This window comes from Giraffa tippelskirchi, chromosome 3 (genome assembly GCF_054371585.1).
Source record: "Giraffa tippelskirchi isolate mGirTip1 chromosome 3, T2T-mGirTip1v1.2.pri, whole genome shotgun sequence".
NCBI lineage: Eukaryota > Metazoa > Chordata > Mammalia > Artiodactyla > Giraffidae > Giraffa > Giraffa tippelskirchi.
Window position 1 is genome coordinate 144,237,312 of NC_137277.1, and position 12,805 is coordinate 144,250,116.

At 40.7% G+C, this 12,805-nt stretch overlaps 1 protein-coding gene across 32 annotated transcripts in view; it reads right to left on the reverse strand.

Annotated features, from left to right (window-relative positions):
- The window catches only part of ANKRD44 (ankyrin repeat domain 44), a 314,879-nt gene that overhangs the window by 173,785 nt on the left and 128,289 nt on the right, over positions 1-12,805 (reverse strand). The window lies entirely within an intron of this gene.

A 12,805-nucleotide genomic window follows, 5' to 3' on the forward strand; every position in this document is an offset into this window, starting at 1 on the left:
CTCACATATTTACTTTTTAGAACAGATTCTACACATAAGTGATTCCTGTGGTATCTGTCTTTCTAGTTTACTGCACTTAATGTCCTCCAGGTTCATCCATGTTGTTGCAAATGACAGAATTTCCTTCTTTTATAAGGCTGAATGATTATTACAATATTTGCATTCTATAATATATAAGGACAAAAATCACAATTTCTTGAAAAAATACTTTTATAATTAAATGTATTCAATAGTGAGTAAAATTAAGATTCTAAAAATACCACTAACAATAATTTTACCTTTACAAAGGTACAAATCTTACTGGTCCCCCTTTTTTTCAAATGTACAATTTGATATGTTTTTAATTTTTAAAAGTGTGGTAAAACACACATAACAAAATTTACCATCTTAGTTTTTACCCATTACTACGACTGATGCAATTGTTACCACAGATCAGATTCAGAGAGTCCCTGACAAAAGGGACTTCTCCTCTTTAATAAAATAGCCATTATTATCAGGCTCTTGGCCAAGAATGGACCCACTGTGATGAAATCCTAGAAGGAATATTGTAGAAATATGAAATCTATGAAATAAATTTTTGTGGCATATAGCCACATAGATAAATCTTGAGCACATAATGTTGAACAAGAAAAAGCAAGTTGCAGAGGCTATAAACAGCTTGCTTAGTTAATGTATTTAAAGACACACAACACCATCTATTGTTTTGGCATCTATGTAACACATGCACATATACAAATTTAAAGGTATAAATAAAATCAGAGTATATAAAGACAAACATTTAAACTTCAGGACAGTGGTTCCCCCTGGGGAGAGAGATGGGGAGAGAGGTGATGAGTCAGGAAGCCTAAAGAAACTTCAGCTCTGTTCATCTGATCCTAGTTGATGCCACATGAGGGTGATTCAATGGGAACAAAGCCATGTCCCAGCTCTAACGGAGCAGACATGCTAGTGGAGGGAAACAGACAGAAGACAAATAAATGCACTGTATACACGAGGCAGTGAGAGTGCTAGCAAGAGAGGATAGAGGCTGATGGAGGGAGGCCATTTTACAGAGGAAGTTTGGGGATGGTGTCTTCTCACTAAGGTGGTGCTAATGCAAAGACATGAATGACACAAGGAGCATGTGTTTATATTGGGACAAGCTCTTCAGTGGTAAAATTTCATTTTGTTTCTCTAAGTAAATAGGGTAAAATGTTCATATTTCTTCCATTACAGTAGTGGGCTCATGGTTGTTTTCTGAATGTTCAAAAATTTTCATAATAAAACAAACAAGATTGAAAAAAAAGAAAGAAAGAAACCCCACTACCATCACTTCTTCGAAGATTAGGAGGAAGGATGTCACACACCTCCAGATACCTTCCAAATGGAATATCTTGAGCCTGTGACTGCAGATCCTATTTCCTTAGGGATCCTGCATACATTGGGGCCCCCTAAGAAACAGTAATAACCCCAGCATGGACATGCTGCCTGGCCATTAGGTTATGCATGCTTGCCTGCTATTCCATCCACCTGCTGCTGCTGCTAAGTTGCTTCAGTCGTGTCCGACTCTGTGCGACCCCACAGACAGCAGCCCACCAGGCTCCGCCATCCCTGGGATTCTCCAGGCAAGAACACTGGAGTGGGTTGCCATTTCCTTCTCCAATGCATGAAAGTGAAAAGTGAAAGTGAAGTCGCTCAGTCGTGTCCGACTCTTAGCAACCCCATAGACTGCAGCCTACCAGGCTCCTCTGTCCACAGGATTTTCCAGGCAAGAGTACCTACCCATCCACTAACTGATCTATCTATCCATCCACCCATCTATCTTTGCCTCCCAAATAAAACATATGCCTGCTCAAACACCCTTATTTGAAAAGAAGAGGGAAGATGATAAAGAAACAATACAGCATATATGTTTTAAATAGAGGGAAAGGCATCTATACAAAGTAAATGGGGACACAAGATATAATCAACATGAAGCACAGATGACAAAAGACAGGACCTCTGAGATCTGGCGAGGAAAACACACAGTGTTTGGATTTGTGAGCCACAGAGATCTACCATTTACAACATGCTCCAATGCCACCTTGCTCCCTCCCCTCTCCCAAAGAAAGGGAAGGTATCTTAGTGATGTTATGTTCCCACGTGCACAGAAAAGCAGGGAGCAAGGGTGGAATCACAGCTGCATGGATACCTCAAACTCTTTTTTTGAAGATAATGTAAAATGAATAAGAAAATGTGAGGAAGTATATGGGATGTCAGCTCTAATGCTACACCTCTCAGTTCAGTTCAGTCACTCAGTCGTGTCCGACTCTTTGCGACCCCATGAATCGCAGCACGCCAGGCCTCCCTGTCCATCACCAACTCCCAGAGTCCACCCAAACCCATGTCCATCGAGTTGGTGATGCCATCCAGCCATCTCATCCCCTGTTGTCCCCTTCTCCTCCTGCCCCCAATCCTTCCCAGCATTAGGGTCTTTTCCAACGAGTCAACTCTTCGCATGAGGTGGCCAAAGTATTGGAGTTTCAGCTTCAACATCAGTCCTTCCAATGAACAACCAGGACTGATCTCCTTTAGGATGGACTGGCTGGATCTCCTTGCAGTCCAAGAAGAGTCTTCTCCACTAGCAGGTATTTAATCAATATTTGGTGAATGGATGAATGTATATGAGGTTGCCTCACAGTCCTATTTTTATAAATGATGTATTTTTTTGTACTCAGAGCATTTCCCAGGTCACAAAATTCTTTCAAAGGTCATGGTTAGTCCTGACATCTCTCTTTCATAATAAACAATTATTTTTAGCCGACCATCTCATGAGGTTCTAGATAATACATAAGCAATCGTGTCCTTAGCGGAAGTGTCCTTGGGGTTAGGGGGTGGAATTCTCTTCTTCCACCTTTCTACTATCTGAATTTGGATGTGATGGCTGGATCTCAAGCAGACATTCTGGACAATGAGATGAAAGCCACCTACCAAGGATGGCAGCACAAAAAGAGACAAAGGCTGGATCTTACCATCATTGAGCACAGGCATACCTCATTTTATTGCACTTTGCTTTACTGCATTTTGCAGATACTGAGTTTTGACTTTTTTTTTTGCTTTGTTTTTTTACAGATTGAAGGTTTGTGGCAACTTTGAGTTGAGCAAGTCTACCGGTACCTTTTTTCCAACTGCATTTGCCCACTTCATGTCTCTGTGTCACATTTTGGCAATTCTCACGATATTCTGAAGTTTGCCATTATTTTTGTATTTGTAATGGTGACGTGTGATCAGTGACGTTTGATGTTACTATTGCAAAAAGATTATGACTAACTGAAGGCTCAGAAGATGGTTACCCATTTTTTAGCAATAAAGTATTAAGGTATATTGGGTGGCGCAGACATTAAGGTATCACTGGTGGCTCAGACAGTAAAGAATTTGCCTGCAATGCAGGAGACCAGGGTTCAACCCCTAGGTCAGGAAGATCCTCTGGAGAAGAGAATGGCTACCCACTCCAGTATTCTTTCCTGGAGAACTCCATGGACAAAGGAGCCTGGCGGGCTATAGTCCAGAGCGTTACAAAGAGTCAGACACAACTGAGCAACTAACACAATACACTATTAAGGTATGTACATTGCTTTTTAGACATAATGCTATTGCACACTTTCAGACCACAGTACAATGTAAACATAAGTTTTATATGTACTGGAAATCAAAAATTTCATGTGACTTGCTTTACTTTGATACTCTCATTATTGCAGTGGTAGGAAACCAAACCCGCGATATCTCTGAGCTATGCCTGTACTATGCTAGTCTTAGGCAGCCTATCTCTGAACTTGTACATTGGAAATAAATAAACTTCTATTTTATTCCAAATCACTACATTTTAGTAAAATAAGCTTTTATTTACTACAAGCTACCATTTTCCTTTTATTGGTTTTCTCTCTAATGCAGCCAAATCTAATCCTAACAGATATATATAGATAGATAGATAGATAGATAGATATATGTCATTTCATCTCTCCAACCAAAATCTGATAAAAAGTTTGTTATCAAACTCATTTAATAGACAGGGAACTGAGCCCAGAGTTGATTAATTGGCTCAACAACACACAGAACCCAAGACTTCTGCCTCTGAGCTGAACCCAGTACTCTTTTCCCTAACCATAGTTGCATTTTAGGGTGACTGACAGGGATTCATCATTGTCATGCTTAGTTGCTCAGTCATGTCCAACTCTTTGCAATCCCATGGACTGTAGCCCCACCAGGCTCCTCTGTCCATGGGATTTCCCAAGCAAGAATCGTGGAATGGGTTGCCATTTCCTTCTCCAGGGGGATCTTCCCAACCCAGGAATCAAACTGGTGTCTCCTGCATTGCAGGCATATTCTTTACCACTGAGCCACTGGGGAAGCCCCTTGATATGGATTATGTGCCAGTAAATAAGGGGCTTCTCTGCTGGCTCAGATGGTAAAGAATCCACCAGCAATGCAAGTGACCTGAGTTTGATCTCTGGGTTGGGAAGATCCCCTGGAGAAGGGAATGGCTACCTACTCCAGTATTCTTGCCTGGAGAATTCCATGGACAGAGGAGCCTGGCAGGCTACAGTCCATGGGATCACAAAGAGTCAGACATGACTGAGTGATTTTCACTTCACTTCACCAATAAATAAAGTATATCAAACAGGAACATACAAAACACTTTGTTGTGAAGGTGTTATATCAAAAATTCTGATTAGGTGCATATAGGGGGTAGGAAAGCCAGGAAGGAGTTTAGGAAGCAGGCTAAAGGAGAAGGTATAATGTACTATACTCAGGATGACTTCAGAAAGTACACAGCAATAAATCCACAACTGCCCTAGACTGACTGCCATGAACAATCATTCAAGCAGGAAGTTGGCAACTTACTTGATTACAATCACCTATGCAACCTCCTGGGGAAAAATCCCACCCATCTCCCAGGCTTCCATCCTAATTATATACTATACATTTAAGCTCTTTGCATTTCTTCTTTTAAAGTCAGTTATATAATATTATGTCTATAAAACTACAATTGGGAAGTCCTCCGGCTATCATAATTATAGAGTTAGTTAACATTTGAAACCAAAAGGAATATATCCTTGGTAAAAATCAGAGCTGGCACAGTTAATTCATCTAAAATATATGTTATACCCTTTTAATTTGAGCGTATCTTTTAAGAATAATCTTAATATATGGTTCTATCTGCTCAATTCATTTTAAATGAGTTATCTCTTTTCAACAAAGCTTGAAATTTTTTATAACTATATTCTCATTATAAAAGAAATTAGAAAATAAAGAAGCACAAAAGTACCTTGAAACTCACTCTTTACCCTAATTGAAACTAAAAAAATTATTTTTCTGTATCTTGTGATACGAAATGTTCATAAATATAACTAAAAAGACATGAAATTACATGGTATTGCCATCTAGAAGTACTACACAAAAAAGATCTTAATGACTCAGATAACCATGATGGTGTGATCACTCATCTATAGCCAGACATCTTGGAGTGCAGAGTCAAGTGGCCCTTAGGAAGCATCACGATAAACAAAGCTAGTGGAGGTGATGGAATTCCAGCTGATCTATTTCATGTCCTAAAAGATGATGCTGTTAAAGTACTGTATGCCAGGAAAACTCAGCAGTGGCCACAGGACTGGAAAAGGTCAGTTTTCATTCCAATCCCAAAGAAAGGCAGTGCCAAAGGATGTACAAACTACTGTACAATTGTGTTCATTTCACATGCTAGTAAGGATATGCTCAAAATCCCCCAAGCTAGCCTTCAACAGTACATGAACTGAGAACTTCCAGATGTACAAGCTGGTTTTAGAAAAGGCAGAGGAACCAGAGATCAAATTGCCAACATTTGTTGGATCATACAGAAAGCAAGGGAATTCCAGAAAAACATTTACCTCTCTTACCTGCCTCCTGAGAAACCTGTCTGCAGGTCAAGAAGCAACAGTTAGAACCAGACATAGAACAATGGACTGGTTCCAAATTGGGAAAGGAGTACATCAAGGCTGTATATTGTTATCCTGCTTATTTAACTTATAGGCAGAGTACATCAAGCGAAACGCCGGGCTGGATGAAGCACAAGCTGGAATCAAGATTGCTGGGAGAAAAATGAATAACCTCCGATATGGAGATGATACCACCCTTATGGCAGAAAGCAAAGAGGAACTAAAGGGTGGGGGGTCCAGGAAGGGGAACACATGTAACACATGTAAACCCATGGCTGATTCATGTCAATGTATGGCAAAAACTATTACAATATTGTAAAGTAATTAGCCCCCGACTAAAATAAATAAATTTATTAAAAAAAATAAATAAATAAAATAAAGAGCCTCTTGATGAAAGTGAAAGAGGAGAGTGAAAAGGCTGGCTTAGAACTCAACATTAAGAAAACTAAGATCATGGCATCCAGTTCAATCACTTCATGGAAAATAGATGGGATAAAAGTGGAAGCAGCAGGAGATTTTATTTTCTTGGGCTCCAAAATCACTTCAAAACCACTTTGGACAGTGACTGCAGCCATGTAATTAAACGATGCTTGCTCCTTGGAAGGAAAGTTATGACAAACCTAGACAGCATATTAAAAAGCAGAGACATCACTTTGCTGACAGTTCATATAGTCAAAGCCATGGTTTTTCCAGTAGTCATGTACAGATGTTAGAGTTGGACCATAAACAAGGCTGAGCGCTGAAGAATTGATACTTTTGAATTGTGGTGCTGGAGAAGACTCTTGAGAGTTTTTTGGACTGCAAGGAGATCAAATCAGTCAATCCTAAAGGAAATCAACCCTGAATGTTCATTGGAAGGACTGATGCTGAAGTTGAAGCTCCAATGCTTTGGCCACTGGATGTGAAGAGCCGACTCATAACAAAAGACCCAGTTGCTGGGAAAGAATGAGGGCAGGAGGAGAAGGACGTGCTGAGCGTCCCCCAGAGGACAATTAAAAATGATGCTAACCAGACCTGCCTTCACACATCGTAAAGGGCCAGGAAGGCACATCACTGCAGCCTGCTCAGAGCCCTCTGGAGTTCATGAATCATTCTCTGCAGGACATAGGTCATGGCTTCCAAACCACAGGCCCACATCCTGGGCAGTGGTCCAACAAGGAGTGGGGAATGTGACAGTACTGCCAGGCATGTGCTGAGAGGTGAGCACCTACCCTCAGGACAAAAACACCCATCCCAGAGCTGTGAAGGGGCCTGCAGCCTACCTACCGGCCAGGGAGCCAGAAGTGCTGTCCACACTTGCTGAACACGGGTCACTGCTCTCCCCAGAACCCTAGGTCCTCTGCTTCAGGACTATGCTTTGGATTTCCAGATCAGGTGGCCAGAGAAACCTTAACTTCTAAATATTTGCTGATCCACAGTTAGCAAAACGGTGGCCTGCAAGCTGGATTTGGCCCACAGATGTGTTTTCTTTGGCCTGAAAGATGTTGGATCATTTTTTTGGAACAAGCATTGAACAATTTAGAGATTTCCTGTATTTTCTCTTAAAAACCTAAGTCTGGGCCACACTGAGCCTGCATTCTTGTACAGAAACATTCAGCGAGAGCTGAGCGGGTCATCACTCCCAGTGACAGTACGCCTCTGTATTGATGGAAATGTGCTTTGGGGGCTGTCCCCTGACCCTTGCCTATAGCCTCCTTATTCCCAGCAGTTCCTAGTTTAGGTCTAATTTAGAGGGTCTCTAAAGCTAAAAAAACAACTCAGGTCTTTATCCCCATATAAAATTCCTTATTTAAAAAAGAGGAAAAAAATCAAGATATATGTAGGTGAAGAAAAATACCCAAACATTTAGAAGCTTAAAAGCCTGTGCTATATAGTTTGTATTTGTCGTGTTCTCATGACATGATAGAAAGAAGCTGAGAAAAGTTTTAAAAGGCTGTTAAATTTATCACTCAAAATTCTTTAGGTAGAGTCAGACTACATCCTTCTGGATGGATTCAAAAAATATATTCTATTTTTAAAAGAAACAGTGCAAATGTCCAGTTATAAAGTAAATAGGTCATGGGGATGTAATGTGCAGCATGGTAACCTTAGTTAAAAATACTGTATTGCACATTTGAAAGTTGCTAAGAAAGTCTATCTTGAAAGTTCTAATCATAAGAAAATATGTTTTTGTAACTATGTATGGTATTTTTTTGTAGGTATGGTAACACACACATGAGAACAAATTATAAATTTACTATTGACAATTTGTCTCATTTATTGAAAAAATCCTTTCATCATATAATATCGATAGTTTCTTTTTTCTCACTTAGATCTGAGATTGGCAGGTCACCATCCCCTGAATTAATGCTCATAGTCAAGATTCACAGCTTTATAATGCTTTCTCCCCTTTTTTCACTATAAGTACTTTGCCAACATAATGTTAGCTTTCATCTCAAGATGTATTCTAATAGATGCACTCATCATCCCTTCCTACCCTGGAAGTGAAGAGAGTAAGCAAAATGCAACAATATATTGGGTTGGCCAAAACTTTTCTTCAGGGTTTTGTAAGATCTTACAGAAAAACCTAAATGAACTTTTTGGCCAACCCAATACCTGGGCCAGATCCTATTATGGCAAATGATAAACATTAATTGCTTGGCAAAATAATTTATTTTTTGTATAAAACAGATGCATTAAAATAATCAACCCAGGGACAACTCAACCGTAAAAAGGCATTTTTAAAACTATTATAACAAAATAAAATTTAATATGCAGTGGCAATTAGATGATACTGAGGAACTATTGCAAATTTTATTTAGTATGACAAAGATTTTGTACGTGTGTGTGTTCATATCTGTTACTGCTAGTTTTAAAAGGAAATAAACTCCATGGGTTTGCTATCATGTGGGACTTACAAATCTTAGAATTGTAGTCTTTCACAGTTTTAAGAGGCTGTAAACATCACCTAGTCCAGGCATGGAAAGAAGATTTCAATTTACAGGCCAATTTAAATTTAACAGTGCTGTCCCAAGAAGAAATATGAATCTTTAAGACTGAAAGGGGGGAAAAGGTCATGAACCATTAGCAATCCTGGCTAAGGACACAAAACAGGAATGTGGGGCCATGTATGTTACTATTACTAGTCACCTCTAGAATCTCTAGTCTAGTGGTCTTTCAAAGAGTTTATTATTTGTTAAGTCAACTCATTACTTCTTTAGACAGCTCTATGAAGTTCTTTCTTTTATTTTGACCTGAAATCTTATTCTCTGCAGCTTACAATGATGTGACATATAAGAAGAGCTCCACTTTAATTTGACAGTGCTTGAACTATTTCAGATATTTCTCTCATCTTTCCCAAGTCTAAAACATCACCATTCCTCACTGGGCATGCTTCCCTCCCTGTCTTTACCACTTGCCATTGACAAGCCCCAGTTTGTCTCTGTCCTTATTTCAGTGTGGTATGCAGTAAATGGTCTGCTGTTGTCATGTTGTCATAGCATAATCCCAAAAATGTTTTTATTGAGTTCAAATTTTGGTTTTCAGAATCTCTACATTCATTTAGACTTCAGATGTTCTGCTGCTGCTGCTAAGTCGCTTCAGTCGTGTCCGACTCTGTGCGATCCCATAGATGGCAGCCCACCAGGCTCCCCCGTCCCTGGGATTCTCCAGGCAAGAACTTAATTAGTCGGATAGAAGCTTCTTAATCTTTCTATTATCAGCCACCTATGGGTCAACTTTAATGGATCTCTCAGAACATATAACTGTCTTCCCACATTTCCAGGCTCTGGCATGCCAGCAACCAGGGAAACCACAAAGAGACTCAGATGACCCTTCCCGATTGTTCCGTGGCCCCTCAAATCCTCAAATCTACGAATTTACAATCTTAGGAAGAGAATTTTCAATCTTACAACTGAGAACTGAGGGCCACTAACTAAGCCAGAACTATCTGGCTACTTGTCCAGAACTATCTGGCCACCATTGTCCTTGCTGAAAAACAGGCAGGGTTCCCTGGTGGCTCAGTGGTAAAGAATTCGCCTTCCAACGCAAGAGACACGGGTTCGACCCATGATTGAAGAAGATAGCACATGCCGCTAAACAACTAAGCCTGTGAGCCACAACTATTGAGCCTGTGCCCTAGAGCCCGTGCTGTACAACAAGAGAAGCTATTGCAATGAGAAACTTGCATCCCGAAACCCGTGAGTAGGCCCTGCAGCAATGAAGACCCAGCACAGCCAAAAGTAAAACATCAATAAATTTTTAAAAATTAAAATAGGCAACCACAAATTGGCTCAACATAAGTAATAAAGCAGGTTTAGTCATTCACTCAACATGTGTTGCAAGGACTAGACTGGGCCACTGAGCAAATGAGAATGAATGACATAGCAGTCATGTCATCAAACACACAGTTTCTCAAAAGTAAAACACAGACATAAATAACTCAAGTAAAGTGATCAGGGAGGTGCAAAGAGCTAAGGGATTTGGGAGGTGGAAGAGAAGGCAGCAGCAAGGAAGTTGAAAACTGGGCCAACTTAACAGACGAAGGGTCAACAGTAGGCATGAAAGGACAGGTGGGATCAGAACAGTGGCGAAGTGAGAAAAGAATAAATACCGGCAGGTTGAGTAATTCCGTTTGGTTGATGCATACTGCTACTGGGAAATAAAGTTTAGAAAAACACAAAGAGGCAAAGCTGAATGAGACTCTTCCTCTATCAGGATCAGTTAATCAAAGCGTATCTATACCAAAGAACAGGCAACCCATCAAAAGGTACAGAAAGATGGAGAAGAAAAAAGAAAGCAAAAGAGTCAAAGCCTAGAGCAGAAAAGAAAAAATTAAGTGACTAAATAGGGATAAAGAAAGAAAAGCAAAGGATGAGAAGGGAAGACAAAAACTGTCTTCTCTCTAGCAAGAGGTGCTTTCCTGATTTAATTCCCCTCCTTGACACTGAAATGTCTGGAAGCAGCTGCTCTTCTATACTAAAATGAATCTTTAGGCTTAGATTTCTAATCCAGATTTATCTTCCATCTCCCTATGCCCTTTGTTAATGAACACTTCCCCTAAACTGTCTAATCCACCTCCAGCAGTCACTGTGACAGATCCCGAAGGAATGCTGACAAAGGAAAACCATTGATGTGAAGAGGACAGCTCAGTGTCTGCATCATACCTGATAACAGAGTAGAGGAGCAAATGATCTTTATACTCACCTGTGGAAGGGAAAGGGGGATGTGAAGAGGGAGGCTATAAGAGGTATGAGTGGAGGAAAGAGTCTGGACCCAGAAGAGCCACACGATCAGCGTAAGAACTCAGGCTCCTCTTAGGCTTGTTTATTCACTCATTTAACCATTCATTCATTCATTTATCCCTCTCTCTCTTCAGCCCATCCTTTTCTGCTGTCACATCCAACAGCTGCCATACATCCAACAACAAATACAAAGCACTTTCCACAGCAGCCTCAGTTTATACCTCACTTGATTAGTCCCTCATGATTAACAGAGGCCCCTAAATAGTGTCCCGCAGAAATACAATATGGTATGATTTCTCACTTGTTGCCTTCTCTACCACGTTGTAAGCTCACGAGGGAAAGAGCTATCTTTTCAACTGCTGTATCCCCAGCACCTTACACAGGGTCCAAACTCAGTAATTAATGTCAAATTAATGACACACTACACAGACAACTAAGGGGTATCACTTGAATTACCTAAAATTCTCTAAAACCAGAAACTGGTGTAGCCAAGACAGCAACTTGTTCACCAAAGTCACTGTTCTCTGACACTTTGGGGACACTAACTCCTCAACCTCTTCTGTAGTTAGCTGTGGCAGGGGATGAGTTCTGGGCAGCGGGATATGAGTAGAAGGGATTATGCCACTGCCAAGCTGTCCCATAAAATCCTCCCATGCTTTGCCTCCACATTCTTTTTTTCCCTTCTTGTTGGACTGTTGACACACCCCTTGAATGACCTTAGAAGCTACATGCTGATACCTGGGACTCTATGTAGAAAAGAGCCACCCCTCTAATCTGCTCATAAGAGAACTAAACATCTCTTATGTTTGAGCCATCTATGTGTTACAACAGTTAACCTCCCCTAATCTTTACAGGCTAGCAGCTGTTTGTCACTTTCCTAAGGAGAAATAAAAGGCTCTCAGAGGACAGTACACTCTTTCTTGGTATACAGGACTGACAAAAGTCCTGCTGGTTGATGATTATCAGGGAAGATAGTAACCTTGCCTTGGGCTCACCTGGGTGTGGCCCACAACACAGAATAGGCTGGATGAATTTTGGTGATATTAGAACATAGATGATCAGCTTGCTTGCCTCGTCTCCTCTCAGAAGTACAGGGCCCCATGGGCCCTAGACAAATGCCCAGTTGCCTTCTCAAGTAGTCTGGCCCTGACCTCATCTGTGCTTACCTGGCAAAAACGTCACAGCACATTGCTCTGCTGTTGTCAGTGCCAGCTGGGGAGAAACTGCCAAGAGCTTTTTCAAAAAGCCACAGCAACCTACACTGCCACAGAACAATGGGTGGCAGTGATGACTCGCCTTCTCAATAAAACATGTGGCTGAGCGGACAGAGATGCAACCTCAGATGGAATGCATTTCCCGGTGGCAGAGCTCTTCTTGCACCGTAGATGTATCTGAGTCTGTTGTTTCTCCTGAACACTTGGGACTTCAAAGAGAACTCCTCTCCCTGACAGACTGGAGCATGTAGGTAATTGCATTACATTAAGAGAGTTAGTAGCATGTACTATACATAATTGCTTGTTCAATCTAGGTCTAGGAAACTATTAAAAGGATAAATTATTGACCAACTCTTTTCACTTTTCCTCATTGCAGGTTTATTTCAAGAACTTCCAGATTCAGTGGTTCTTAATCTTTACGGGATCATGAACCCTTTTA